The following is a 27,318-nucleotide window of genomic DNA, read 5'->3' as shown; positions in this document are numbered from 1 at the left end:
TCTGAGGTGGATTCAAATTGTTCTATCATGGTGTGGATGGGAGGAGAAATGGAGTAGGAGTTATTGTGAAGGAACAGTATGTCAAGAGTGTTCTGGCAATGAAAAGAGTGTCAGGCAGAGTAATGATTATGAAGATGTAAATTGGAGGTGTGATGATGAATGTTGTTAGTGCATATGCACCGCAGGTTGGGTGTGCAGTGGGTGTGAAAGAAGATTTTTGGAGTTTGTTGGATGAAGAGATGGACAGTGCACACAAGGGACAGAATGTGGTGATTGGAGCGGATTTCTATGGGCATGTTGGTGAAGGGAACAGAAGAGACGAGGAGGTGATGGGTAGGTATGGTGTCAAGGAGAGGAATGAAGAAGGTCAGAAGATAGTGGATTTTGCTAAAAGGATGGACATGGCTGTGGTGAATACGTATTTTAAGAAGAGGGAGGAACACAGGGTGACATACAAAAGTGGAGGAAGATGCAGACAGGTAGGTAACATCCTATGCAGAAGAGCTTTATACTTTATAAAGTATATAGTGTGTTGCTGCTGGGGAGGAAGGCACAAGCACATCCCCAGCTCTGAATAAACGCTGTGTTGTGTCCTGGACTTGTGTCTCTGCCTGTCTGTGTCAGGTTGGGGGAGCAGCTGTACGCCCCCTGGTGGTCCATAGAGGATTTTCAACGCACTAAGAACCAACTTCCTATTGGTAGAACCCTTCCCAGAATGAAATGGTGCTTTGTCAAGCAAAGGTTCAACCAGGAACTACTCACCCCAGTAAAGAACCATAAAATGGCATGAAGGAGCCGGGATTTCTCAGAGAGGCCCATTGGTTGGCTGGCCTTTTACATGCAATACTTTGATCCCAAAGTGATTAACTGTTAACTTTGTGGATTTATATAGCGCCTTTCTTAGTGATTACTTCTCATTCTAGCATCACACATTGAGTCATGCAGGGTATGCACTGAACCTGTGCTCCTTATTATTTTTCCATGTAGCGCCTTTCAGCAGTAAGCACCGTTCCAAAGACAAGGTAAACCGTAAAAGTCACAAAAAACTTTATTTTTTTTTCACAAATTTAAAAAACTAGGGGGCTTTGCACCCTGCTCGCTTCGCTCGCCAACCCCCGTGTTTGGTTTTCTGGATACACATTTTTAATATTCAACATTAATATGACAATCACATCTTTTTAGCAAATACGTTGTATAATCATTGAATTATCGATCATCACAATTTTTCCATCTTTCTTTCCGTGATAAGTACGTTGTTCGTGACAATTACCTCTTCGGTGATAATCTGTTGTTTGAATGAAAGCTTTTGGAAATTTTTTTAAAACTTTCTTTCTTTCGAGTCCCAATATGCTGAATCTTTTAAATGAGGTCTGTGAGACATGTGTTTAATGACTTTGTACCATAATTCAGGATAGGTTTCTCTGTTTGGAATTTCAGCACAGACAAAACGATCGACATCATCAGCAGTTAATAATGTTTTTTTTGCAAAGTAACCAATAAATGCATGTGAGGTAAGCCCCGTTTTTGAAATTCAATCGTGTAAATGTATCCTCAGAGTTGACCAAACACCGTTCCGAGTTCTTTCAATAAAATTAAGACTTTCTGATAAAACAATCTACTTACGAAAGTCGGAATATCCTGAGCCGATGTAGCTAAGTTTTGCTTGATTCGATTTAATAAAGAAGAGACGACCAACTTCGACTTTTAGATACACATTAATAATGTAATGTTGTGTTAGACATTGTAACGATTTTTTCAGCTACACTTCACTAAGTTTAAACTGAAAAAGTATACTAAAAAATGATATTAAAAATTATATATGTGAATTTCCCATTGGGATTAATAAAGTATCTATCTATCTATCTATCTATCTATCTATCTATCTATCTATCTATCTATCTATCTATCTATCTATCTATCTATCTATCTATCTATCTATCTATCTATCTATCTATTGTGAGAGATTAATGCCTCCGTGACCCCTTGAACCCTCCGAGCAGACGTCAGACACCATATAAACGTCCAAATATCACGTTTATTTAGACTAATATGTGCAACAAGCACCCTATATACTACAACACTCATATATAACTAATCAATAATCAATACAATACCACCACTCCCAGACACGTTGCCACCCTACCTCCCAGCTCAGCTCGGCGTACTGGGCTTTCCCATAGTCCTTTATACTCCCTGACCCGGAAGGGGTTCCTGGCACAACCCACAAGTCCGTATTCCTTCCGGGTCAGGGTAAACAGTCCTTTTCTTTACCCCGGAAGTACATAGTTTCCTCCTGTCCTGGGATTATGACGTACTTCCGGATCATAGGGCATATAAGAGTCCCCGGGTTTCCCTACAGCGACTCCTGGTGGTCCCCAAGGCATCCAGCAGGGCTGCGCATAAAAACTACATAGTCCATGAGTCCCTGCTGGAACTCGGGGCATGTCCATGCTGCAGGGAAAGCTCCACCTGGTGGCCTGGGGGTATTGGCCGGAATGCCAAGCCGGCCACATATCACAATATCTATCTATCTATCTATCTATCTATCTATCTATCTATCTATCTATCTATCTATCTATCTATCTATCTATCTATCTATCTATCTATCTATCTATCTATCTATCTATCTATCTATCTATCTATCTATCTATCTATCTATCTATCTATCTATCTATCTATACTGATGATTGCAGGTCGACCTCAAACTGCCTTCAACCCCTTCCCACAGCGCCGAAAGATGATTTATAGTAATAAAAGCGATCTATATTACTAAAGACAGTTTAATTTATGCACAGCAGACGCACCGAAGCGCATGCGCACTGCGTCGCAGCACCCCAGAGTCAAACCCAGCGGCTTCCCAGAGTCAGTAGATGGCGCCCAAACAACACAACCTGTAAACTAAACTTGCTCTAATCCACTGTGCCAGCAGAGGCAAAGGAGTCATGGCTCCAAATGGAAAGAGCTCAACGATTTGTAATACAAAACTGAGCCCATAGTTCCCACAGTCAGTGTGTGGCGCCCAAACACCACGACTTGTAAACTACACCTGCTCTAATCCACTGTGCCAGCAGTCAGTGTGTGTAAGTTGTAGCATGCTTCCTGACAGTAAACGACTTCTACCTAACGACACAGCCACAGAACAACAAAGACGACACCGCATGGATAAAAACAATACACGGAGTCACGGCTCCAAATGGAAGGAGTTCAACGATTAGTAATACAAACACGAGCCCGTATGGATAAAAACAATGAACGAAGGCGCCCATACAAAGAAGCCGCTTTAGTACAAATATGTTTATTTAATTAAATGAAAACTTTACCATGGCTACGACCTGTGACCTAAACCCGAGGTAAAGCGTGCACGCCAGGTTGTACAGCCGCACGAACGCGACCACCCACACCACTGCACTGGATCTGCCGCCATGGTCACTTCAGCATGTGAATCCGCTGCCGTCAGCAAACGACTTCTCGCTGACGACACAGCCATAGAAAAACAAAAAAGAGACTGCATGGATAAAAACAATAAACGATGAGTCACAGCTCCAAAAAGAAGCCTCTTTAGTACAAATATGTTTATTTAATTAAATGAACTTTCCCAGGACGCACCCACCCTCCATGATATTTCATCCCTCCAAGTATCGGAGTGTCCCAGATGGATGAGGACCCTACCCAGCCGGGATGCCTGGATGGTCCCCGTGATGGACAATACTTGCCCTGGGGCACAAGAGGGCAGCCGCCCGGGTCTGCTTATGGGCCACTGGACCAGACTTCGGACATTTATCCCTACCGGAGGACGTGGTCACCACCAGGGTGCGCCCAGACAGTTGTGAAGTCCCAGATGGCAGCACTTCCGCCACACCAGGAAATGCTGCCGGAAGAATTCCCAGGGGCACCCGGAGTGCTTCCAGGGACTCTCTGGACTCTTCCGCCACACCAGGAAGTGTCATCAAGGGGAGCACCTGGAGCTCATCCGGGTCAGTATATAAGGGACCGCCTCTCTCCAGAAGAAGAGCCAGAGTTGGGAGGAAGGAGACGAAGCTTGTGAGGAGGGGAGAGGCGGTGAGAAAGAGAAAGAGAAAGAAGAAAGAGTGTGAGGAGGAAGGCATTGTGGTGCGGAAAGAAATAAAAGAAGTGTGTTTTGGACATTCTGGTGTCTGTCTGTCTGTGACCAGGGGTATGCTTTCCACAGAAGGGAACAGAAAGTGATTGCCATTCTTGGATGTGCGATTCTTTCTAGAATTGCAGGCTTGCTGGTCATGTCCTATCCTCCTTCGCCATAAAACTCGGGCTGTCTTTACTTCCTTCTCTTCCTGCCTTTTTGCGCCCCTATTTAAATAGTGCGTCCGTTTCCATGGCACTCCCGGAAATCTCAATGACAGCCCTGTACCTCCCAAAAGGTCCTCTCTATCCAACCCGCCTATCTTACCTTCCGTATTTTCAAGTGACAACGGGATTTTATATAGAGAGAGGAACAAAAAAAAACATACAATTTTTATGTGGTAATGAGATGACAAAAGTGGGTTAAATTAATTGGAATGTTTTGCCCCGAAATACTGTGTTGGTCGTTTTTCTGAATTCGTGTGTTTCATATTGTATGACCATCCTGTTTCTCCATCTTGGAAAAGCAAAGGAAAGAGTAATGGATCGGAATATGGTGAATTATTAGACAGAAATGTCGATTCATGTTTTACTTTCGGATAAACACGAAAATCTAGTCTGTTTTTGGTCTCTCCGTCTTCCGTAAGTATTATCGCTGATAATTCGTCACATGTTGGTTTATTATATATGCATGCGTGGTCTTTCTGATTCATATAGAAATCCAAGAAAACTTCTTTGTCTTTGTTTTGCAGATAAATTTCGTGTAAAGTGCGATACTTTTGGATGTCTGGATTTGTATCCATTATCGGCTGTTGAATTTCTAACTCTTTCTATTCTATGTTGCATCGCTTCTCTGTGACCATAAAGATACATGTGACCGAATTGTGGTTTCTTTGAAATTAAACTTGTCATAGCTTTAATTGTTGCGGGACCACAGATTCTCATAGCGTATGGTCCATTCTTGTGTAAATCAATGTTTTGTGCATTGAATGATGTGAACGCGAAAAGATTATTGTAGACTCAGATATTTTGCCTGTAGTGTTTGTGGATTTCACTTTCACCGAACAACAAATCTTTAAATTCTCGCGGATACGCCTCTTCATTGGGAAGCTGCAGTCCTTTTCCCTGATGGCAACACGAAGTGGACGATCTACAAGTCTCTGACTTAAACTTCAAAGCCTTACAATATTTATATACTTCTGACATATCACCTATGTCCATATTCAATCTCTATTCGACTTTCCGTTATTTCGCCGAGTAAGAATTTCTCTTTGTTTGTGCCAATGCGATCTTTACTTTGCTTTCATAATCTCTAACCTGCTCTGCAACTACTTTATGAAGTTCTGCTTTGTTTTTTCACTATTTTGTCTTTTATTTTTGAGCCCGATTGGACCTGCTGTATTTTCAATTCCACTTGTCCCGGGCTGATTATTACTTTCCTTATTTTCCTATTGTCCCGATACACTTTATATGCGCTGAGAGCCCTGGATCTGTGTCTGCTCAAAGCCTTTACATGACTGAGTGTTTTGCTGCCCGTGGTCTTATTTGGTTGTAAGTCTTGCAAGAATCTCATGTTCCACGTCCCCGCAAGATGGTCCTGGGTCAATCTCTTGGCACCAAGTCTCATGTTTAAGGTCCCCACGAGACGCTCCGTGGCCAAACTCTTTCATCTCACGGGTCTCTTAAGTGTCTTCCGTGAAGATCACGTCTCGTCTCCCTAGTCTCTCCCTCCCAGGATTTTTTTTTTATAATAGAGAGATGAATAAATAACGTAAAAGTCTGCAATTATATAAAAGTAAAAATAAAGAGGTGCACACTTGGTCCAGTGTACCATCCAGGGCCACATTTCTTCACTCGCTGGCACTGCCAGGTGATTCCGGTGCCATCATATGACCCAGCCTGGCAATGTTAAATTAGAGGAAAGAGCAAAACAAAGGCCAAAATATAAATAACAGCAGGAGAAGTACTTTCGTCACCCAAAACAATGGTGGGGAGAGTTAATAGCAGGAAGTGTGGGATTTGCCAAGTTGGCATCACCAGCCTGTCGTTTCTCTTGGTTTCTTCCCTCTCGTTTATGTGGGCTTTTCCAAGTGCTGTGCTTCTGTTCTCTTGCTTTGTCAGGTCACTGGCACCGGAGAGAGTCCCTCAGACAGTAGTTTAGAAAACTGGATGTCCAGCCAGGGCCAGATTAAGACCCCAGGCCATTGGTTGACTCAGCTCCTTAACAGAGAGTCAGACGTTACTTCTAACAATGCAGCATTTCTCACTCTTGATTTCACTTTATTGAACCCAAGTATGTATTGGTGAAAAGGTCCTTTGCTGCTACATGCCTCTGAATGCCCTGAATGGTTGATCCACCCCTGTGTCCAGCTGTGCCAGCTGTGCCAGGGCCCGTACTACTTCAGTGGGTAAAGCTAAGGGTGAACTGGGCTGGGCTGTTGAAGGCGGAACAACCAGGCAAGATGCAAAAAGGAAGGCCAAGATTAATGGATGTGGTGAGGGAGGACATGAAGGCGGTTGGTGTGGCAGAAAAGGAAGTAAAAGATAGGGATAGATGGAGATGGGTGATCTGCTGTGGCAACCCCTAAACGGGAGCATCCAAAAGAAGAAGACTCACTTAACAATGGTGACCACAACCCATCTGACAAGAACTGTGGGCTCAGACAGACTGAGGGAGAAAGAGGGCTTGGGGAAATGTCGACACCCAGTGGTGACAACTGTGAACTTCACAACAAGAGGCTCTGGCTGTAATCATTGCCATGAACACTCTTGACTATTATAGAACCTTGACATTGTGTTTACCATGAAAAGGCGCTATATAAAATCACATCACAGCCTATCTAACTCCTGCCACTGACTCACTCTTTGAGTCCTCAAACCCTCCCATGATCACATCGTCCAAATGTGGAAACAAAGAAACACTGGCTGCACGGCACGTCTGGAAAGGCGCTATAAAAAAAAATCACATGGTCACTGGTTTGATGACTGTTACATCTTGTGACTTTGTGTCCTCATGTCATGAAAATAATCAAACCATATCATTGTCTCTCTATTATAAAAGAAAATCTTGAGATGAGACTTTTGCCAAGAGATTTTTTCAAGTCCTGCCCTCCTCGCCACCATTTACGGTTAACAGCCTGCGCCCGCGGTCCTCTCACCTCTCACTCGTGTGAATGCTTCCTGCCCTCTCAGCTCTTATAGATTTTTATCTTTTCCTCATGTTAAGTTCCCAATAAAAGAAGACATATTATGTCCAAATCATATTGAAGAATTTTATCCTGAAGGGTTATCAGCAGAAGAAATGATTACACGGGCAATCCTAGCACCGAGAAATGATGAAGTCAAATGAATTCACACGAAAATTATCAATCGGTTACACGGCAGATTGGTTAAATGCATATCAATAGACTACACTGAAACAGTTGGTGGTGATGGTGCGGAAGATGAAAACATCAACTTACAATATCATGAAGAATATCTACAACCATTAACACCGTGCGGTCTTCCACTGGCCGAATTCCTGTTGAAAGAAGGACGTATCGTGATGTTATTGTGCAATTTATGTCCGAGTGATGGGCTGTGCAATGGGATACGATTAGCTGTATTGAAAATTGGTCGAACAATTCTGATGTGTAAAATTTTAACAGGTGACAAGAAAGGTAATGAAGTACATCATCAGGGTATAACAGACACCAAAGGAGATCTTGATATGCCATTCGTACTAAAACGTTTACAGTTTCCTGTTAGAATAGCTTTTATATGACAATTAACAAATCACAGGGACAAACATTCGAAAAAGTCGGTTTATTTATTAGAGAGAAAGAAACAAAATTCACTCACGAGCAGTTATACGTTGTGTTGTGACGATGTAAATCCAAACACGGAATCACAATTCAATGTAATAGTGACGAAAAGTTAATTCCAAATATTGTTTTTACTGACGTTTTACAGTAAAAGTGTAAGTTTAAAAAGTATTTGCGTTTTAATTTCAAAGCCAAACAGAACAAAATTGTATTACGCAAGGAATAACGATATAGTGCAAAATGAAACATAATTTTCTTTCAAATTATTACGTTTTACTGTTTTCTAATGTGGTTAATCACTCACTGTAATGTAAAATAGTTAGTTCTATTTTGCATTTGTAACAATTCCCATTAAAATAACAATCTGTTTAAATTGTACAACTGCATCCCCATACGCGAGCGGCAGATCCACAAAGTGATTAGTGCGTAGCGCCCACCCGGGGTTTGGCGAGTGAAGCAACTGTGGGCAGAGCCCTCTAGTATTTATAAAATGTCATGAGGTGATGTTCACTGTGCAGTGACACTCTTTAAAACTTCAACAGGGGCCAATTCGGTCCCCATTTCTGGCTCACTGTGTGACATAACGTGATTCACTACTTTAACTATTAAACACTTTCTGACCAGTGCGGTACACGGCTGGGGGTCAGACCCGGCTGGGACGCCTGGAAGGACTGGGTCATGGCTTATTTATCCTCCGGGCCACGAGGGAGCAACCGCCCTGGAGTAGAAGTGGCTCACGGAAGGGGAGCAGGGAGGCTCAAGACCGCTGGGGCCTCTGGTCACCGCCAGGGGGTGCCCTGAGCCTCATGGAGCCCGGGATTTATTCACTTCCGCCACACCCATGGGGGACGATCCTTCCAGGGTCACCCGGAGTGCTTCCAGGTGCTCTCCTGATGCTTCCACCACACCAGGACGTGACGTCAGGTAGAACACCTGGAGCTCATCCGGGTGAGGATAAAGGGAGCCGCCTCCCTCCTGTCAGTGAGCTGGAGTCGGGAGCAGGAGCAGGACGAAGCTCCTGGAGAGAGAGTGCAGGTGGCCCAGGGACAAGGAGAGAGAAGGCCCAGGAGAAAGGTGACTGGGGCTAGAGGCACTGTGTTGGTGTGCGGGACTGTGACTTGTGTTGTTGTAGAAGACAAAATAAAAGGCATTCTTGATAAAGATGCGGTGTTGGTTTGATGGTGTCCGGGCAAATATCACATCGGGTTCATTATGGAAAGGTGCTATATAGAATGACATGGTTGCAGATCCAATCCACCAATCATCTCATCCCAGCTGGGTCGCTTTACCCTCCAGTGTCCCCACTGTAGTACGGAAAACAGCAGAAGTCCACCTGCACAGCACCTTGTGGTGGTGATCATTGCGGAAAGGCGTCATATAAAATCACAGATTCACCCCCTGGCACTGACTCACTAGGTGGCACTGAATGACTCCATTGACCTGAAGATGGACGCATTGCAGAAATTTGGAAGCCTCTCAGTATCTGTTAAGTATCTTCTCATTGTGTTCATTATGGAAAGGCACTACTGTATATAAAATCAGAAGGGAGCAGATTGAGTCCACTGGGTAACCCTGGAAGAGTCGCTTCACTTGAAAGTGCTCACATTAAATCAATGCAGAATGTATTATGAAGCATCATGGGAGAGCACCAAGACACTATATAAAAGCGGTCGGGATTGTCCTTCCGTCCCGTGAGTGCAAAGCGTAGGAGGAGGTGTGTCAGACGTCGTGGGACATTTTCTGACGCAGCTTGGCGGAAACAACTTCGGGACGCTGCCGCCAAATACTCACTGAAAAATCCACAAGTTAATAGACACGCAGCCGCTAAATATTCGCACGCAAATCCACAAGTTAATAGAGCTTCTGTTTCCAGGTACGATCCCAATAATAAAAAGCGGCTCATACAAAAACAACAGGTTTGGCTCAAAAAACCCGATTGTGGATTTGCATACAGCCACCGAAACTTTGTAATGGCACGTGACTTCAGGTCACGTGTCTGCAAAAGAACCTAATTGAGGCAAATATTTTTACTGGCGGTGGCTCAGGGGAGAGAATTTTTATTCCTCGCATCCCCGTTATACCCTCTGATCTCTCATTTCAATTCAAACGCCTCCAATTTCCAGTAAGGCTCTGCTTTGCAATGACAATTAAGTCTCAGGGACAAACCCTAGAAAAGGTTGGCATTGATTTGAGGCAAGATTGCTTTTCACATGGCCAACTGTACGTTGCATGCTCAAGAGTAAGCTCAGCGCACAGCTTGGTCATATTACAACCGGAGGGCCGAACTGACAACGTGGTATACAAAGAGATCCTTAACAAATAATTATTTGTATATTTTCCCTCAGTTTAAAAATGTTTAGTTTTCTTCTTAATCCATCCATCCATCCATCCATCCATTGTCTCCCGCTTATCCGAGGTCGGGTCGCGGGGGTAGCAGCTTGAGCTGAGATGCCCAGACTTCCCTCTCCCCGGCCACTTCTTCTAGCTCTTCCGGGAGAATCCCGAGGCGTTCCCAGGCCAGCCAGGAGACATAGTCCCTCCAGCGTGTCCTGGGTCTTCCCCTGAGCCTCCTCCCGGTTGGATATGCCTGGAACACCTCACCAGGGAAGCGACCAGGAGGCATCCTGATCAGATGCCCGAGCCACCTCATCTGACTCCTCTCGATGCGGAGGGGCAGCAGCTCTACTCTGAGTCCCTCCCGGATGACTGAGCTTCTCACCCTGTCTTTAAGGGAGAGCCCAGACACCCTGTGGAGGAAACTCATTTCAGCCGCTTGTATTCGCGATCTCGTTCTTTCGGTCACTACCCATAGCTCATGACCATAGGTGAGGGTAGGAACATAGATCGACTGGTAAATTGAGAGCTTTGCCTTACGGCTCAGCTCCTTTTTCACCACGATAGACCGATGCAGAGCCCGCATCACTGCGGACGCCGCACCGATCCGCCTGTCAATCTCCCGCTCCATTCTTCCCTCACTCTTGAACAAGACCGCGAGGTACTTGAGATCCTCCACTTGAGGCAGGATCTCGCTCCCAACCCTGAGTGGGCACTCCACCCTTTTCCGGCTGAGGACCATGGTCTCGGATTTGGAGGTGCTAATTCTCATCCCAGCCGCTTCACACTCAGCTGTGAACTGATCCAGAGAGAGCTGGAGATCACGTCCTGATGAAGCAAACAGGACAACATCATCTGCAAAAAGCAGTGTCCCAATACTGAGTCTACCAAACCGGACTCCCTCAACACCCTGGCTGCGCCTAGAAATTCTGTCCATAAAAGTTATAAACAGAATCGGTCACAAAGAGCAGCCCTGGCGAAGTCCAACTCTCACTGGAAACGGGTTCAACTTACTGCCGGCAATGCAGACCAAGCTCTGACACTGGTTGTACAGGGACCGAACAGCCCTTATCAGGAGGTCCGGTACCCCATACTCCCGGAGCACCCCCCACAGGATTCTCCGAGGGACACGGTCGAACGCCTTTTCCAAGTCCACAAAACACATGTAGACTGGTTGGGCGAACTCCCATGCACCCTCCAGGACTCTGCTAAGAGTGTAGAGCTGGTCCACTGTTCCGCGACCAGGACAAAAACCACACTGTTCCTCCTGAGTCCGAGGTTCGACTATCCGACGGACCATCCTCTCTAGGACCCCTGAATAGACTTTTCCAGGGAGGCTGAGGAGTGTGATCCCTCTGTAGTTGGAACACACCCTCCGGTCCCCTTTCTTAAAGAGGGGGACCACCACTCCTGTCTGCCAATCCAGAGTCACTGTCCCTGATGTCCATGCGATGTTGCAGAGAAGTGTCAACCAAGACAGCCCTACAACATCCAGAGCCTTGAGGAACTCCGGGCGTATCTCATCCACCCCCGGGGCCCTGCCACCAAGGAGTTTTTTGACCACCTCGGTGACCTCAGTCCCAGAGATGGGGGAGCCCACCTCTGAGTCCCCAGGCTCTGCTTCCTCATTGGAAGGCATGTTAGTGGGATTGAGGAGGTCTTCGAAGTACTCCCCCCACCATATACAGTGTTGACACTGCACTGCATCCCCCTCCTGAGACGCCAGACGGTGGACCAGAATCTCCTCGAAGCTGTCCGAAAGTCGTTCTCCATGGCCTCCCCAAACTCCCTCAGCAACCACCAAAGCCGCATTCCGCTTGGCCTGCCGGTACCTATCAGCTGCCTCCAGAGTCCCACAGGACAAAAGGGACCGGTAGGACTCCTTCTTCAGCTTGACGGCATCCCTCACCGCTGGTGTCCACCAACGGGTTCGGGGATTGCCGCCACGACAGGCACCGACCACCTTATGGCCACAGCTCCGGTCAGCCGTCTCAACAATAGAGGCACGGACTCAATGTCCCCCACCTCCCTCGGGACATGGTCGAAGTTCTGCCGGAGGTGGGAGTTGAAGCTACTTCTGACAGGGGGCTCTGCCAGACGTTCCCAGCAGACCCTCACAACACGTTTGGACCTACCAGGCCTGACCGGCATCCTCCCCCACCATTGAAGCCAACTCACCACCAGGTGGTGATCAGTTGACAGCTCTGCCCCTCTCTTCACCCAAGTGTCCAAGACATGTGGCCGCAAGTCCGACGACACGACCACAAAGTCGATCATCAAACTGAGGCCTAGGGTGTCCTGGTGCCAAGTGCACATATGGACACCCCTATGCTTGAACATGGTGTTCGTTATGGACAATCCGTGACGAGCACAGAAGTCCAATAACAAAACACTGCTCGGGCTCAGATCGGGGGGCCATTCCTCCCAATCACGCCCTTCCAGGTCTCACTGTCATTGCCCACGTGAGCATTGAAGTCTCCCAGCAGTACAAGGGAGTCCCCAGAAGGTATGCCCTCCAGCACCCCCTCCAGGGACTCCAAAAAGGGTGGGTACTCCGAACTGCTGTTGTTTTCTTCTTAATAACAATTTTAAGGCAGTATTTCGCGGCTGCGAAGCTCGGGTATTTTGCTAGTTCACTATTAAAAGGCGCTATATCAAAATGTGACAGATTCAATGTGCTATCACTGACACACTGTATGATCCTGAGCAAGTGATTCCAACTCAAAATGTTCCCATTACAGAAATATTGGAACTGTCGTGTGTTTGTGAAGCATCATCTGATGGTGTTCTTGATTGAAAGGTGCTATAAAAAAATCACATTTAACTCAATCAATGTCTGTCATGGGTATGACTCTGAGTGAGGGGTTTCATCTGAAAATATTTATTTTGTAGAAATGGTAAGACTGTAATCTTATGGTGGTCATGATTGAAAGGCGCTATATAAAATACATGTTTTACTGAATCAATGCTTGTCACTGGTATGACTCTCTGAGACGCTGATTTCATCTGAACATGCTCACTTTGTAGAAACACTAAAGCTGTAATCTGATGGTGGTCATGATTGAAAGGAGCTATATAAAATCCACATTTAATAGATAGATACTTTATTAATCCCAAGGGGAAATTCACATACTCCAGCAGCAGCATACTGATACAAAAAACAATATTAAATTAAAGAGTGATAACAATGCAGGTATAACAGACAGTAACTTTGTATAATGTTAACGTTGACATGGTGTTCAATATGGAAAGGCGCTATATGAAATCACAAGATCAGATCAGATCAGGTGGCCTGTGTGATCCTGGATAAGATCACAACACAGAACACTGGAAACAGCTGGACTGCATCTATAAAGCCCCTTATATTGGTGTCCATTATGGAAAGTATCCACAACAGGGGTCCTCAGTCACGGTCCTGGAGGGCCGCACTGGCGTCAGGTTTTTATTTCAACTCGTTTCCTAATTAGGAGACAGTCCATGCTGATAATGAAACTTGGTATTGAACTATTTAGCTTCTCAATGCTTGCATTCCTCCAAGAGCAGTTTGAATTGCACTGCCGAGTTTCCTTCTGTGAGAACATTATCTACGTGTTTTGTGGACCAGAATAGATTTAAAAACTTAATGGTCCTTCCAATTCTCCTCTGATTCACTTCTAAACATTTATTATCACTGACACTTCATGGTAAGCACGTTAAGCTAGAGGGTTGCTGGTTTATTGATGATCTGCATCTCACTATTAACTAATGTCTGGTTAAGAAAACAGGCAACAATTCAAACTTAAATGCAGCTGCTAGAATCTGAAATAGGCAATGAAGGGGTCTGAATGGTAACAGGCAAGAGAACTGAAATTAAGCCCAAAAAATGAATTGATTTAGTAGTAAATAAAAGGGCTGTAATGAAGAAATTGGTTAAAGTGAAAACCTGCAGCCAAAGCAGACCACCAGGACTGTAATTGAGGACCTCCGATCTACAAAGGAACTAAACTTTGTCTTTGATGACTAAAGGCACAAACAAGGCACAGAGTTAAACTATCATTATCAGCAAGGACTGAGTTCTGATTAGGACACTGGCTGGAATGAAAACCTGTAGTCACGATGGCCCTCCAGGACCGCGATTGAGGACCCCTGATCCATCCATCCATTTTCCAACCTGCTATATCCTAACACTGGGTCACGGGGGTCTACTGGAGCCAATTCCAGCCAACATAGGGCACAAGGCAGGAAACAAACCCCGGGCAGGGTGCCAACCCACCGCAGGGCACACACACCAAGCACACACTTGGGACAATTTAGAATCGCCAATCCACCTAACCTGCATGTCTTTGGACTGTGGGAGCAAACCCATGCAGACACGGGGAGAACATGCAAACTCCACACAGGGAGGACCCGGGAAGCGAACCCAGGTCTCCTAACTGCGAGGCAGCAGTGCTACCCACTGAGCCACCGTGCTGCCTGGACCCCTGATCTACAACTTAAAATCACAAGGTAACATACTCAATTATCCACTACTCCTATACCTATAAAGCACCTTGTGTTGATGTTCATATGGAAAGGCGCTATAAAAAATCCGAAGGAGAGATTAGGTTACTTGTGTGACCCTGACTGGCACACTTAACCATCTACTTGTTCACAATGCAGAAACACAGAAACAAGTGGACTGCACCTTCAAAGCCCCTTCTGTTGGGGTTCACTATGAAATTGAGCTATTCATGCACAGTACATAAAATGACAAGACAGGATCGGGACCCTCATGTGACCCTGACTGAGACACATAATCATCTGAAAGAAAGAATTGGACCGCACCTATAAAGCAACTTGTGTCGACACTCACAATGGAAAGGCGTTATAAAAACAGCAGGATAGATGAGACACCGTCTGTGAGTCACTTAATGATCTGATATTGAAAAAGAGAAACAACTGGACTGTACCTACAGACCACCGTGTTGTGCTGGTGCTCAGTCCCCTGCTGTTCACACTGCTGACTCACGACTGTGTAGCAACACACAGTTCAAATCACATCATTAAGTTCGCTGATGACACGACCGTGGTGGGTCTCATTAGCAAGAACGACGAGTCAGCGTACAGAGAGGAAGTGCAGGGGCTAACGGACTGGTGTAAAGACAACAACCTCTCTCTGAATGTTGACAAGACAAAGGAGATGATTGTTGACTTTAGGAGGACACGAGGCGACCATTCTCCGCTGAGCATCAACGGCTCCTCTGTGGAGATCGTCGACAGCACCAAATTCCTGGGCGTCCACCTGGAGAAGGACCTCAGCTGGTCCCTCAACACCAGCTCCCTACACAAGAAAGCCCAACAGCGTCTCTTCTTTCTGAGAAGACTGAGAAAGGCCCAGCTCCCACCACCGATCCTGACCACCTTCTATAGAGGAACTATCGAGAGCATCCTGAGCGGCTGCATCACTGTCTGGTTTGGGAATTGTGCCATATCGGACCGTAAGACCCTACAGCGGATAGTGAGGACAGCAGAGAAGATCATCGGGGTCTCTCTCCCCTCTATTGAAGACATCTACACCACACGCTGCATCCGCAAAGCCACCAGCATTGTGGCTGATCGGACACATCCCTCTCACACACACTTTACCCTCCTGCCATCTGGAAAAAGGTACCGAAGCATTCGGGCACACACATCCAGACTGTGCAACAGCTTTTTTCCACAAGCCATCCGTCTCCTCAACAAAAAGGGACTGGACTGATAAACACACACACACGCATGCACACACACACACACACAAACATTATCACTTAGCTTAACTCAACTACCTCAAAACATTGAGATTGGACTGACTAATCAACACAAGCGCAAACACACTGACCTACACTACCAAACTATCGTATACACCAACCTGTCAATGCTTTTTTTTGCACAATATCCATTACTGGACAACTTTTTGCACTAACTTCTTTACTTCCTAATTTTTGCTGCTACACTAAGGAATGTTTACTGTTTCTCCACTACCTCAACTCATCACCACAACACCTTATTATTATGTTACGTTTGTGTTTTTGTCACACTGTCACTTTGTTGCTTTTGTTTGCACATTTCTTAGTTAGCTAGTTTAGTTTTTCTGTTAATTTATGTTGTAATTTATGTTGCATGTAGCACCTTGGTCCTGGAGGAACGTTGTTTCGTTTCACTGTGTACTAACTGTATATGGTTGAAGTGACAATAAAGCCTACTTGAACTTGAACTTGAACTTGCAGAAACAGCTGACTGGAGAGTTTGAAGTTTCTGTGCTTATCAGCACCACCTATTGGCACAAAAATAGCACTGCAGGTGGAAAGCACCTCTCTTTGGTCCAACCACAGCAAGAACAGTTTTTATAGAGCACATCTTCATAGAAAGGATGGAGCTCAATTTGATTGTCCACCATTTCAAAGAAGTAGTTAAAAACAAAGAAAAATTTGATAAAAATTAAAAAATGAGTAAATAACATAAACAATACATGTAAACTGAGTGTGATAGAACCTAGGGCGTCAACGGCCCAAACCCCCAACATGAACACACCAAGAGTCATGGGTGCAAATAAAGGATGGTTTGTTCAACCCCAATTCCTTCTACAGTAGCACAAAGTAGCACAAGCACAGGTTTCTCTCTCCACAATTCATAATAATCTCTCACCTTCCAGCTCTTTAATTTAATATTTTCTTTATCAGTATGCTGCTGCTGGAGTATGTGAATTTCCCCTTGGGATTAATAAAGTATCTATCTATCTATCTATCTATCTATCTATCTATCTATCTATCTATCTATCTATCTATCTATCTATCTATCTATCTATCTATCTATCTATCTATCTATCTATCTACAGTGCATCCAGAAAGTCTTCACAGCGCATCACTTTTTCCACCTTTTGTTATGTTACAGCCTTATTCCAAAATGGATTAAATTCATTTTTTTCCTCAGAATTCTGCACACAACACCCCATAATGACAACGTGAAAAAAGTTTACTTGAGGTTTTTGTAAATTTATTAAAAATAAAAAACTGAGAAATCCCATGTACATAAGAATTCACAGCCTTTGCTCAATACTTTGTCGATGCCCCTTTGGCAGCAATTCCAGCCTCAAGTCTTGTTGAATATGATGCCACAAGCTTGGCACACCTATCCTTGGCCAGTATCGCCCATTCCTCTTTGCAGCACCTCTCAAGCTCCATCAGGTTGGATGGGAAGTGTCGGTGCACAGCCATTTTAAGATCTCTCCAGAGATGTTCAATCGGATTCAAGTCTGGGCTCTGGCTGGGCCACTCAAGGACATTCACAGAGTTGTCCTGAAGCCACTCCTTTGATATCTTGGCTGTGTGCTTAGGGTTGTTGTCCTGCTGAAAGATGAACCGTCGCCCCAGTCTGAGGTCAAGAGCGCTCTGGAGCAGGTTTTCATCCAGGATGTCTCTGTACATTGCTGCAGTCATCTTTCCCTTTATCCTGACTAGTCTCCCAGTTCCACAGCATGATGCTGCCACCACCATGCTTCACTGTAGGGATGGTATTGGCCTGGTGATGAGCGGTGCCTGGTTTCCTCCAAACGTGACGCCTGGCATTCACACCAAAGAGTTCAATCTTTGTCTCATCAGACCAGAGAATTTTCTTTCTCATGGTCTGAGAGTCCTTCAGGTGCCTTTTGTCAAACTCCAGGCAGGCTGCCATGTGCCTTTTACTAAGGAGTGGCTTCCGTCTGGCCAACCTACCATACAGGCCTGATTGGTGGATTGCTGCAGAGATGGTTATCCTTCTGGAAGGTTTTCCTCTCTCCACAGAGGACCTCTGGAGCTCTGACAGAGTGACCATCGGGTTCTTGGTCACCTCCCTGACTAAGGCCCTTCTCCCCCGATCGCTCAGTTTAGATGGCCGGGCAGCTCTAGGAAGAGTCCTGGTGGTTTCGAACTTCTTCCACTTACGGATGATGGAGGCCACTGTGCTCATTGGGACCTTCAAAGCAGCAGAAATGTTTCTGTAACCTTTCCCAGATTTGTGCAACGAGACAATCCCGTCTCAGAGGTCTACAGACAATTCCTTTGATTTCATGCTTGGTTTGTGCTCTGAGATGAACTGTCAACTGTGGGACCTTCTATAGACAGGTGTGTGCCTTTCCAAATCAGGTCCAACCAACTGAATTTACCACAGATGGACTCCAATGAAGCTGCAGAAACATCTCAAGGATGATCAGGGGAAACAGGATGCACCTGAGCTCAATTTCGAGCTTCATGGCAAAGGCTGTGAATACTTATCTACATGTGCTTTCTCAATTTTTTTATTTTTAATAAATTTGCAAAAATCTAAAGTAAACTTTTTTCACATTGTCATTATTGGGTGTTGTGTGTAGAATTCTGAGGAAAAAAATTAATTTAATCCATTTTGGAATAAGGCTGTAACATAACAAAATGTGGAAAAAGTGATGCGCTGTGAAGACTTTCTGGATGCACTGTAGTTACTGCAGTCCGTGGTAACACCACTCTGCTGATCAAAGTTGCTACCGCTGACAGACCAAGAATTGTGGGAAATCGAGGTTGCAAAGCTCCGCCCATTGACCCATGCAATTTGCACGTTGAGAACTTGAAACCTGAAAATGCAAAATGAAACTTCAATGAACAGCATGTGGCGCCAGTGCTTATCTGCATTTTTACTTTTCACTTTTGTAGCTTCATTGCTGTTCAGGCTGAAATGCAAATGGTGTTAATTCATTTTAGTTTTAATTGTTGCGTAGACTTTGAAAATGAAATTACGAAAGAAGGATTGCATTTTCATTTTATATTTTTAATTTTCGTTTCATTTTTTGCAGAAAATGTTCTTCTTTTTCTTTCGGTTGCTTCTGTTAGGGGTTACCACAGCGAGTCATCTTCTTCCATCTCTTCCTGTCCTCTCCATCTTTTTCTGTCACCTCCATCATCTTCATGTCCTCTCTCACCAAATTCATAAACCTTCTCTTAGGCCTTCCTCTTCTCCTCTTACCTGGCAGCTCCATCTTTAGCATCCTTCTCCTAATAGCTCCCATAAAAGAGCAGGAGTTTTTAGAAGTTATCAGTGACTAACTCAGTATATTAAAGCTGGGTGAAGCCTGTCTGGATTTAGTATTTTGTAATAATCAGGATAGGATTGATGGTGTAGAGGTGATTGAACCACTAGGGTCAAGTGACCATAAGATAATACAGTCCTCAGTATATTGTAAGAGTGCAGATACAAAGACTAAAATTGTTAAGTTGAACTTTGGTAGAGGAAATTCTGAGCAGATGCAGCAAAGTCTAAGGATGATAGACTGGGATAAGCTTTTAAGTGTGGAGACAGTCGAGGAGCAGTGGAATAGGTTGAAAAGTGATTTACATGTAATGCAGGACAGGTACAGACCTACATTGGGAATTAATAGGAAATTAAAAAAAAAAACTCCACAGTGGATTAATAAAGAATTAAAAAGGAAGCTGCAAAGGAAAAAACAGACGTTTAAGACTAATAACTCCAAAGTGAATCGTAGGGTGTATGAGAACATGAGGGCCACCATTAAGAACGATATCAGGGAGGCTAAGAGACAGTTGGAGAGGAATACAGCAGATAAGGTGAGAGACGACCCTAAGAGATTCTTACAGTGTTTGAGTAGTAAAAGAACATTCAAGGAGGAGGTGAAGTGCCTCAGAAATAGTAAAGAGGAATTAAAAGATACAGACAGTGAAACAGCAGACGCTCTAAACTCACCTGAAGGAGTCCAGTCTTCATCTCAGGTCACTGGATAGCGTCCATGTCTCACAAACAGTAAGCCCCAGGACTCTAAAGACTTGGACATTCGTCCTTTTGCAGAGATATCAAGGGTGCCACACACCCCTTTAAAGTGGCCTCGTGACCCCCCCATGCTCTCCCAATCTGTCTACTGTCATCATAGGAAGGGTCACCAATCAAATGAATGTCACTGCCGAGGTAAACGAGGTCGACACTCTCTCCGCTGACAGACACACTGCTGATGTGCCCAAGAAGTCATTAAAGGCCTGGATGTTGGTTTTTATCAAGACACTTGCCAGCCCAGACCCTCAGACCCCTCACTCAGTCTCTCGAGCGCCCTGATCAGAGCCTCCATTGACTCAAGTCAAGATCACAGAAAAGTTGAGATCAGTGAATCTTTCTTCAGCAACAGTAAATGTGAAGCATTACATGGATGAAATAAAAATGTGAGGTTTGAATACACAATGGAAGATCAGAAAATCGATAGTCCACCTTATGAGAAGGATTTAGGAGTCGTAGTGGACTTGGCACTACCAACTGCCAGACAGTGTTTAGAAGCCATTAAGAAGGCTAACAGAATGTCAGGTTATATAGCGCCTTGATGTGTGGAGTACAAGTCACAGGAGGGTCTGCTCAAGTTTTATAACACACTGGAGTACTGGGTGCAGTTTTGGTCTCCAGGCTACAAAAAGGACATAGCAGCACAAGAGAAGGTCCAGAGAAGAGTGACTAGGCTGATTACAGGACTACAGGGGATGAGTTATGAGGAAAGATTCAAAGAGCTGAGCCTTTACAGTTTAAGAAAAAGAAGATGAAGAGGAGACCTGACTGAAGTGTTTAAAATGATGAAGTGAATTAGTCCAGTGGATCGAGACGGTGACTTTAAAATGAGTTCATCAAGAACACGGGGACACAAACTTGTGAAGAGTAAATTTCACACAAACATGAGGAAGTTTTACTTTACACGGAGAACCAAAGACACTTGGACTAAGTGATCAAGGAGTTTAGTGGACAGGAGGACTTCAGGGACTTTCAAAACTCGACTTGATGTTAATGTCCTGCGGTGGGTTGGCACCCTGCCCAGGATTGGTTCCCTGCCTTGTGCCCTGTGTTGGCTGGGATTGGCTCCAGCAGACCCCCGTGACCCTGTGTTCGGATTCAGCGGGTTGGAAAATGGATGGATGGATGGACTTGATGTTAATTTAGAAGAATTAAGTGGAAGTGGACTGGTGATCTTTGGTGGGCCAGTCCAGATTGTTCTCATGTTGTACTTTTATCGCAGTCTGATCCAGTCTGTCATTACTTTCAGTTTCAATGCTTGATTTACATGTCCGACAAGCCAAAAAAACAAAAAAACAAAAACAAAGAGCTCAAGCAGGTTACTAAACAGTCAGAGCGCTGGAGCCGATGTGGATGATCTGGTGAGTGCTGAAGAAACTGGAAATCATCTCCGCCCTTGGCAGACGCCCACTACTTGCAGAACCCACACAAACCACTCCAGAAATTCCTTTCTTCTCAGTGTCATTTGCCTGTTTAATGAGGAATTTCGGAGATAATAAAAAAAAATCCAGAAGTGTACAGTTTTTCATATGCGTCACGTAACCATGCTAAGTAAAAATGTACGATCACGCTGCTAGTAACTAGCAAAGAATTCGTTTTTCAAATAATGTAAATATTTTAGAATTTTTATGTAAGTTTTAACTTGTCTTGTCTTTGTTTGACTTTTTTGTCTGTTTTTGGATGCTACTGAGAAGGCAAATGAAGATGGAGATTTGAATTTTACATGCTGACCGTCTGCATTCGCCTGTTAGTGTGTGTTGTCTGGTGAGTTGCTGCTCCGGAGAGTCATGAAGGGCTGCTGAGGTGCAGATACAGCTCTTCACCGGCATGTGGCAGCACTGAACCGTCACACTCACCTCCTTGAAACTCGACGTTTCTTTAAAAGGAAAACCTTAGAAACGCCACTTCTATAAAGTGAAGACCGGCAAGTGTGCTTTATTTATACAGAGAAAGAGAGCGAGATTTCCTCATCCTATAAAGCCACGCAACATCTCAGCAATTTCTAATCTGGATATTTTCTACTTGTTTTTCGCTATTTTCTCAATTTTATTGGATCCTCTGACCTGTTTTTAGTTTTTAGTTCAAATTCTCTCTTAATGTTTGCTTTAATATTTTGTTTTTAGTCCTGTTTATTTTAACTGTACAGCGCTTTGGTCGGTTGTAATGCTGTGTTTTTAAGCGCTCAACAAATAAATATGGTATGGTATGGTCAGGGCCGGATTTTCCTATAGGCTAACTAGGCTTCAGCCTAGGGCCTCAAGATCAAGAGGGGCCTACATTCAAATTGTTAGCAAAATTTTATTATCTCTCATGTAATTTACAAACTTAAAAATGGAAGGTGAAAGGGCCTCATAAGTGGAATAGCCTAGGGCCTCTTTTCATATAAATCCGGCCCTGGGTGTGGTATGGTATGGATTATACGTGTTACTGCTGAGAGACATCGGCAGTGGAGTAGCTTGGGGTTCAAGGGGGGACATCTGTCCCCGGGTGCAGCATGCAGGGGGCGCCGAATTGATGTTCCTCATTGCATTTTGGCAAACAGGAGGAGGCGCGAAATCTTCAGTTGTCCCTGGGCACTGAAAACCCTAGCTACGCCTCTGCCACCTGGGTGGATGATATCGTCGGGGTTCTGTTTCACTGCTGTTACCTTTTAACCATCGAGCATTAAATTAGCTTAAGTCATCACTAGGGGGCTCCGCCCCCTGCTCGCTTCGCTCGCCATCCCCTGGCGTTGGGGCATGACAAAGAGTGAGATGTATGAATTAGATATAGAATAGTGTGCAGGTTTGGATGATGCCTATAGAAATTAAAAATAGAGTGTTTGGCATAGAGTAATGTTTTATTGGAATATTTCTTTGTATACAACATTAGTAGTAAAGATGGTGTCTTGTCCTTGAATGAGTCTTCCTTGGCATGGATCATTTATAACTTTAACTCTAACGTTAGATGAACGTCGAACACGTGAGAAGGCAACATAAAGGTGTCCATGTCCAAAAACGGGCTCAGAGAGGTAGATGCCAGCCTTGTCCATGGTTTGTCCTTGTGATTTGTTGATGGTCATGGCAAATGCAGGTTTAATGGGGAACTGTCGGCGTTTCAATGTAAAAGGTAATTCTAGGTCAGAACTCGTAAGGTCAATTCCAAGAATGAGAACAGTATTGTTAGCATGTGAATCTGAAAGAACTGTTGCTTGAATAACATTGTGTGTCATGGTGTTGATGACTAAACGTGCGCCATTGCATAAACCCTGTTTAGTGTTAAGGTTTCTTAATAGCATGATTATTGTTCCGTTTTTAAGGGTAAGGTTGTGTTGTGGTCATCCGTCCGGGTTAATAGTGTTCAAATATTCTAAGGGGAAATTCAGATGTTCATTGTCGTCATCAGAGTCAACTTTGTCAGAGCTTAGAAAGAGCCGTGTCTCTTCATGAAGTAATGAAATGACCTGGTTATTAATGTGATTAACATTAATATTTTTTGGACATAATATAGTGCGTTGTGTTAACCACATATGCGAAAGCAGTATGGGCCATTGCCTTTTGGTGGCCTGATATGTACTCCGGTAGATGCAAAAGCAAATGAACTATTGTAGGATCTAATGCAGTTCATAAAGTTTGTACTTTCAGGCACATCGTTAGTTAGAAGCTTCTGTAGATATTCAGGATATGAATGTAAAGGAGGCATTGTAATCTGCCCCTTTTGACAACAACGTGTAAATTCATTATTTGTATTGCCAGTTGTTTCTTCAGGGAAGTTAAGTGAATGACAATGATTGCAAATGACATTCATTAATCCCAATGAATTTTCCTCAATAGTGGACTCATTATTGAAGGCGTTGTCAGCCAACTGGCGTAAGAGTTTAGCAGGTGTCTTGCGTTGATGTCTGTGACGGGCATGTTTTGCTTGTGGCGTTTGAGTGCCGTGTTGTTGCATGTCCATTATTTGTGACACACTATTTTTGAGTTCTAATTGATTCGCCTCCGCTTTGCGAAAAGTCCGTTTCAGTCTACGTCGTGCATTGTTTGTATCGTGCCTTGTCCGTTTTTGTATGTCGGTCAGTTGAGCTTTCTGCTTTTGGAGTCTTGCTTTCTTTTTTTCTGGCAGTTCATATGCGCGTTTTACACGTCTCCGTTCATTTATTCTGTCTCTTCGCTTCCTTTTTTGTATGTCTGAGACGCGAGCTCTTTCTTTTGAAATTGTGCTTGTTTCGATGCAGCACTTTGAGACGCGCGCTGTATGCGTCTACGTTCATTGTGTCTGTCTATTTGGGCACGTCTCTGTAACGGGGCTACTTGAGCTTTGCTTTTTTTGATCTGAGACATTTTTTCTCCCGTAGTTTCCGAATCGCGTTGTATGCTCCGCCGTGTATTTTGTTGTTTCATTCGTGTTCGTGTGTTTTGTCCCGTTATCCGATCCGAATCGTTTTGTACCCATGACCGTGTATTCATGACTTGTTTGTTCCTCAGCGTGCGAAATATGGATAAGTAATAAGGAGGATCGCACTCACTGTTAATATGGAGCCTTTTCTGCAGTTGAACGGTTAATAGTGCTTTATTGTAAGGAGATCCACCTATGCTGCCTAGTGTGAAGGTGTTGAGATGACGTATGTTTATTATGGACGTCTCCTTTAGAAATGTGGCTTTGGGTGTCACTTCTTATTGATGTGGGGGGGGGGGGGTTGAGGATTGTTGTTGCGCGAGCGTCTTCTTTCTTTTTGTGTTCCAGGGGCTTGTTGAATCCCCCTCTTGGTGTGTGTCCCGTCCGGTGCCAGTAGGGGGGGGGGGGGGATGGAGCCTTGCTGTTGTGCGCGAGCGTCTTCTTTTTTTTGTGTGCTAGTTTCGTGTGCAATGGGTTCCGTGCGGCGCCTGCGTTTGACTACTTTTTTCTGTGCCTTTTCCTTTTTTCTGTGGTCTTGTCCGCCTCTCGCGGCCCCTCATTTCTTGGGGCGCCTGCGCAGTACGTCTTTTTGCGGCTACGGCCCATGGCTGGATGTCCCTGCGTCCATCCGGTTTAGCATTCTCGGTTAGTAAGGAGACCTGGGTTCGCTTCCCAGATCATCCCTGTGTGGAGTTTGCATGTTCTCCCCCTGTCTTTGTGGGCTTCCTCCGGGTGCTCTGGTTTCCTTCCACAGTCCAAAGACATGCAGGTTAGGTGCATAGACAATCCTAAGTTGTCCCTAGTGTGTACTGTGCATGTGTGTGTGTGCACCCTCTGGTGGGCTGGCGCAATGCCTGGGGTTTGTTTCCTGCCTTGCGCCCTGTGCTGAATGGGATTGGCTCCAGCAGACCAACTACCCTGTAGTTAGGATATAACGGGTTGGATGGATGGATGGTACAGAGGGGTATTTTTTCAAAAAGTTCTTTCCTACGTCCTTTCTTAAGTCTATGTATAGCACACGTGCAGGAGAAGGTAAAGGTGAGATAAAGAATAAGCTGTGAAGTAAAGTAAAAATACAGCGCCGGAGAACAGATAGATAGACGTGAAAGGCACTAGATAGATAGATAGATAGATAGATAGATAGATAGATAGATAGATAGATAGATAGATAGATAGATAGATAGATAGATAGATAGATAGATAGATAGATAGATAGATTTTTATAAATCTAAAAACACTGTCATGACACCCAGGACTGTAAAACTAAATGTAGAAGTAGAGGTCAGGCCAGCTTGGAGAGAATTTTATAAATCTCCAAATAATAAGCGAGCGGGCGATTTACAGTGGAGAATTGGTACACTGGGTCATTGCGACAAATGTGTTCTTAAATAAACTTCAAAGTGATATGTGTGACAAATGTGCCTTCTGTTGGGTAGAAATAAACCGTTCATCATTTATTCTTATATTGTACGAGATTGAAAAATCTGTTTTAGTATTTTCAGAAATTATGTGAAAAATGTACTGTTACATTTAATGATCAGAGATTTGTTTGGGGCTTGAAATATAACACAAAATCAAAACTTCAACTTTTAAATTATTTATTTTGGCAAGCAAAGGTAGCCATTTTAAAAAGCCATAATGATAAACAGAGGGGTACGTTACCAGATGATGTGCTCTTTATTTTCAAATTTTACGTTACTTTGAGAATAAAGCTGGAATTTATGTATTATAAAGCTATGTGCAATATCAAGAAATTTGAAAAAGTGTGGGGAATGAAGGGGGTATTGTGCTCCATTGAGGAGGGGCAACTAAAAATCAATGTGTAATAATGATGAACAGGTGTATGATTGTCATGTTAAATGTTATAAGGATTGTATTGAGTGCTGAATATTTACTTAAAACTTGTGCATTTGACTTAATGTGTGGTGTAGGAGGCGCGTACAAGGGAGTAGTGGAGGAGTAAAAACATTTGGTTTTTGGTTAACATGTGTATCTATTTACTTATTAAGGAAAATTATTTAAATTTGTGTACAGTGTAGGAGGCGTGTACAATGGAATAGTGGAAGATTAAAATGATTATGAATTTTTTTCTTGTTTAAAATATGTATCTATTTACTTAAGAAGATAAAGTATTTAAATTCGTGTGCAGTGTAGGAGGCTTGTACTGGGGAGTAGTGGAGGAGCAATGTAATTATTAATTTTCTTGAGAAATTATTTATATTGATGTGTTCATGTTTTCTAATATGGTGCAAAATAAGGTTTATTTTAAATATAAAAAAGATAGATAGATAGATTTGAAAGGCACTATATGATAGATAGATAGATAGATAGATAGATAGATAGATAGATAGATAGATAGATAGATAGATAGATAGATAGATAGAATCCACTTATCCAGTTAGATTCAGTTGGCTACACTTATTATAGTTAATAGTTTTTAGGTGCCCTTTGACTTACATTGTAGCACCAACCTCGAGTGCCTTAATGGATCCTCTGCTCTTTACATGGATGGCACTTTAAGGTGGCTCGTTATCCTTAAGACGACCACTCGTTGTTACCACACTACAGTAAGTAGTGTTATACTTGACGTGTTGCAGGCTTGTCGTTTTAATGGACACCCCTGCTGCTGGCTCTGAAGCTACTTATTTGCATGGTGGAATGCCAGCTTACGCTTTTGGTGACCCAGCCTGGCTGATGGAACTTGTCAGTGACGTTACAATATATTAATAGAAATTTAAAAACATAAAATTTAATGCGCAGCACGGTGGCGCAGTGGTAGTGCTTCTGCCTCGCAGTTAAGAGACCCGGGTTCGCTTCCTGGGTCCTCCCTGCGTGGAGTTTGCATGTTCTCCCTGTGTCTGCATGGGTTTCCTCCCACAGTCCAAAGATATGCAGGTTAGGTTTCGGTATTCTAAATTGTCCC

This window comes from Erpetoichthys calabaricus, chromosome 3 (genome assembly GCF_900747795.2).
Source record: "Erpetoichthys calabaricus chromosome 3, fErpCal1.3, whole genome shotgun sequence".
In the NCBI taxonomy this organism is placed as follows: domain Eukaryota; kingdom Metazoa; phylum Chordata; class Cladistia; order Polypteriformes; family Polypteridae; genus Erpetoichthys; species Erpetoichthys calabaricus.
This window is presented reverse-complemented; position numbering follows the sequence as displayed.